The sequence below is a fragment of the Octopus bimaculoides genome, chromosome 3, assembly GCF_001194135.2.
Source record: "Octopus bimaculoides isolate UCB-OBI-ISO-001 chromosome 3, ASM119413v2, whole genome shotgun sequence".
Lineage (NCBI taxonomy): Eukaryota > Metazoa > Mollusca > Cephalopoda > Octopoda > Octopodidae > Octopus > Octopus bimaculoides.
The window spans coordinates 114,228,811-114,233,781 of record NC_068983.1 but is presented as its reverse complement, the minus strand read 5'-3'; the positions used below and the strand labels follow the sequence as shown (position 1 = coordinate 114,233,781).

The 4,971-nt window shown below is 36.8% G+C and overlaps 1 non-coding gene across 1 annotated transcript; it reads right to left on the bottom strand.

The window, feature by feature from the left end:
• Window positions 1–1,933: 1,933 nt before the first annotated feature.
• Trnag-ucc (transfer RNA glycine (anticodon UCC)) lies at window positions 1,934–2,005 on the bottom strand. Its single transcript has one exon. It is a non-coding gene; the product is annotated as a tRNA-Gly (tRNA).
• Window positions 2,006–4,971: the final 2,966 nt, after the last annotated feature.

The window sequence follows — 4,971 nt, the reverse complement described above, 5'->3', positions numbered from 1 at the left end:
ATGTATATACGATGAACTCTGTTGCTGTATTCGACGCACGAGTGCCAAAGAATTTTACTTATCATTTTTAAAATTCCGATTTTAGTATTTGTAGCTTCTGTGAGATACAAGACTTGTTTTGTTTTTGGAAATCATACCGCATCCTTCACACACTAAACGTTGAAAGGAAACAGCATTCTTTTGACTTCGCCTCAGGTCACACAGGTGCTCAATTCTTGTGTTGACATGGCTCCTGATGCCATTTTGACAGATTTTCCTTCACTTATTACGGTCAGCAGTTCATTCCTCAGACTCTGCTTTTATTCCAATACATACATACATACACACATTTTATGCCTCAAAATATTTCCCATGTACACACACGTAATATAAATCATTTTACATTAACAAGCAATGTTATTCGAAAGAACACACATGGCAAACTCTCCCGGAGAGCAAAAATCCCACTGAGATGAATAATTCTCAAAGAGAGCGTCCCGCTGTATGTGTTTTCGAATAATGTTGCTTACAAATATGAACCGATTAAATAATCTTTAAATTTAATAAGAAAATTTCTTATTATTGAAGCTATATTACATTAAACTTAGCCATGATTATTATTCAATTCATGTTCCACAGCAATATTTCACAATTATTCAATGATTGAAGAGGTATGAAATTGTTTTGTAAGATGTTCGAAAGTAAATTACCAAATACTGTGTAAGCTAAGTGAGTTGGCACACGCAGAGTTAGGTAACTTACATGCATTTGTGTTCTGATGGAATGAATTAAATAACAGTGTAATTGCCAGAAAGAGCACTGGGGAGAATGTTGAACGAAGTATAAACCATCTTGTACTCTCATGATCTTTCCTTAGGCGCAAGTGTGGCTGTGAGGTAAGAAGCTTGCTTCCCAACCACATGGTTCCGTGTTCTAATTTGCACACGTACCATTGGTTTCAAATTTTGGCACAAAGCCAGTAATTTCGGGGTTGGGGCGCAAGTCGATTACATCGACTCCTACTGTTTAATTGGAACTTATTCTGCCGACCCCAAAAGGAATAAAGACAAAGTCGACCTCGGCAGAATTTGACCTTAGAACGTAAAGACAGACGAAATGCTGCTAAGCATTTCACCCTATGTGCTTACGATTCTGCCTGCTCACCGCTTAATTCGCGCACGTAATATTATAACGTGGCTATATCTATTGACTCCAATACATATACAGGCGTGCACACACACACACACACAGACACACACACACACATATGACGGGCTTCTGCACAGTTTCAACTCCTAGTCATGAATTCGTCTAACACAATGATAGAAGGTACTTGTCCTATGTGATGCATTGTAGAATCGATCTTGGGACGAGATGGTCGCAAGGCAAACTTCTTCACAATATTGCCATGCTTACGATCATGTTCATTACTTAACTAATTTTTATATTTGACTGTCGATCCTATTCTATATCAGATCGTATGACTTATTTGTTTGGATTGGTCATTACGTTGGTTTGTTGGCTCAGAGTACTTTTACAATTCTGTCTGATCCAAAATATGATAAATTAAATATGATATTTTAAACGATGAACGAGAGCTTAGACTTCTGTGCTATGGAGAGGCTTAAGAAATGGGAAGTTATGAGTATCATATCTTTTCTAATGGCATTAATGATGCAACAGATACCATTTGACTAGAAATCGAAACAATTATAAATTCAGCTCACTTTAAAAATAATAATAATAACGAGGTTAATTACTTTAGTTCCATTTGAACTTGCCTTTAGTGAAACTCTTTACTCTTTACTTGTTTCAGTCATTTGACTGCGGCCATGCTGGAGCACCGCCTTTAGTCGAGCAAATCGACCTCAGGACTTATTCTTTGTAAACCTAGTACTTATTATATCGGTCTATTTTGCCGAACCGCTAAGTTACGGGGAAAAAATCACAAGGATGCGTCGGCCGGGAGTCGAACCCAGGTCGATTGCTTGGAAGGCAACCATGCTAACCGTTACACCACCGACGCCTCGCTGATAATATATTCAATAATTCTATACGTTGCTGGTCTAAAGAGCCTAAACAGTTTAATGATTTTTTGTCTTTATTCTTTTCCGTGATAATTGAAAAAACTGGGTAAAGCATCGGTCTCTGGAACAGAAGACTGCGGGGAAATATTCACATTTCCACTGAATATTTATGTTTGTGCAATTATTTTATTTCATATATATTTTTATTGCTCTTTTGTTTTGTTTTATTGTTTGCTTGTTTTGTTTGTTTTGTTTGTTTTTTCTTTCGCTTTGTCGGAGGAGGGTCCTTTTGTCCAGGACCCTTTTGGAGAAAAATTGTCGGAGAAAGAAAGATATTGTGAGACGGTCTGGTCTGTCAGGCGTGAACGAATGTAACGGAGTGCACTCTTCTAAAGACGTTCAAGAGTCAGGCAGTAGTGTTAAAATTGTCAACAGATTAAGCTGACTACAAGATAAATAAGAATTTGAATAGTAACTATTTCGTACCCGTTGTCTTGAAATGTACAACAATTTCGATTCCTGATTAGCATAATTACAAATGTTTCCTTAGTGTTTAGGCACAGGCCAGCGAGAATGCAAATTTCTTTCTTCCTTTTTTATACATTATCTTTAATTCGAAAGCATCATGTCTATATAACAACCATACTAAACAATGTACAAGACAGGAGTTTCCTATTTGAAAGTATTTTTTCGAAGTTTTTCTTACTATCTTGCCACTAAAAATAATCATTTCTACCAAACATTAACGATTTACACATTCTCATCGTCAATCCAACACTCCTTACAGTTATGAGTCATTTTGGTTTGCAGATTCGGGAATCAGGTGATAATGGTTAGAGCTCATAGCGTGGAGAGTTTGTGAGTTGTTGATGTGTGGGAGGGTATCTATAGAAACAGTCTGTCTACTTGTCAGTGCTGAGTTAGAGGAATTACTACTATATGAGAGTTCCTAATGTTCAGGTATACAATGGAGGAAATTATTGGGATCTTTTTTAAAACGGGGGCCACATTTTCATTAACGAAACACTTTGAAACTTGGAACACTGGTAGAATGTGTCATATAAAACATCTTTTTCTCTTAGTCTTCTTTAAAAAAAAAAGAAATCCATAAGTTATTCCATGTTAAAGTTGTCGTATTTCTGTAATTTCAACCAATCACTGACGTCCATTCAGCCGATATACATTAAGTGCCGACTACATAAACAAACGATTCTGAAGCAATTAACCCTAACCCTAACCCTAACCCTAACCTTAACCCTAGGGTTAGGGTTAGGGTTAGGGTTAGGGTTAGGGTTAGGGTTAAAGCAAATTTAAAATGAAAAAAGCAAATAAAAAGAAGGTATGGAGATTAAATACGCTTTACATCGCTTAATCAGCCAAAGGAGTAAATATAAACAACTGAATACTTGTCAGTGATTGGTTGAAATTATCGAAATAAGACAATTTTTTACATGAAATAAATTCGAATACAAAAATATTTTTCTGTTCTATAACACAAAATAGATAAGTATACGAAGTTTGAAAGTCTTTCCGTACCAAAAACACTACGTAAAACATTAATGAAAAATGTGGCCCCCGTTTTAAAATAGATCCAATTATTGCTAAGATACAATATAAAGCCCTAAGGGGGAAAATATTACTATATTAATGTTAAAGTATATCGGTGATTTATAGTCTATACAGCCGGTAGTAGTGGTGGTTGCTCGCTCTGTATTTAGAATTTTTTGTAGATATTTCTTGATATGCCTATGCTTAAACAAAACTCGATTTTTTAAATTTAAGAATTTCAAGTGTTGCATCAAAGATTTAAGCAAAAATCCAAAATTCTATCTATTGTAGATATATGAACACACACCTTTAAGAAGGTTACATTAAGAAGTTATACTTCCCGCCCTTACATAATTGCATCGCTTTGATCAGTTAGAATATGAAGTCTCTGTTTCAATTGTATGTTTTTAGGAACATTGCTGTTGTTTAAATTCATGACAATTTTTGATCGTGTAGACCTAGCGTATCTAGAACATCTTTATTCAATGTTTCTTTTCTTTTTTTTTTTTCAGGTGAAACTCTTTGCGAAAGAGTTGGTTGTTATATTATAGCACGTCGCGAGACTACATTAAAAGCTTCTTCATTGACTCGGTTTCCATCGATAGTGATAATGATGCGAATTGTTATAATGATACTTTGCCTTGTCTTGAGCCCTCAAATCCTTGGTGGAATCATAGGGGCGTCGTCGTGATATACGGCGTGTCTTGGGCATTTTTAGACAAAAAGGGACCATCCCTCTCCGTGTTTAACTACAGCCGATTTTTACCAGAAGAAGGTACTCTATATTTGAATAACAGATAAAAGATGTTTGTGGATGGACTATCTTTTATAATAGGTCTTCGCGATCAGAACTGTCCTGGATAGATCCAAACAACAGAGACAGGCAGAAAGGGTTAGAAAATGAGAAAAATCGACCCCACTATAGGACTGGAACTTATTTATCGACCCCAAAAGAAGGAAACGGTAAAGTTGACTTCGGCGCAGAACCCAGAGAACCGAAACGATTACCACAAGGCAATCTGTCCGAAGCCCTTATTACTGTCCCATCAGGCCGCCTTAGTGATATTGATAAGCATGATGAGACTGAGAGAGCGGAGACATAGAGAGGTGTGAGTGAGTGAGTGAGTGTGTGTGTGTGTGTGTGTGTGTGTGTGTGTGTGTGTCTTTCTGTCTGTGTCTGTGTCTGCGCACGCGCGTTTGATGTGCATCTTTGCGCCAGAAGTAAATATTGGGCACGTCAAGACCGTGAAACCGTTTTCGATTCTCAGTCGATGCAACTTCACTTCATTTATACTTCTGTTAATCTTAGGACAACTATGGACAGCAGAATATCGAATTTGCGGCCAGCGAAAGAACGCAAATAATTTTTTTTAGCCGAATTTTTTTTTTAGCTGCCTCAACTCTTTCCACAACAAAG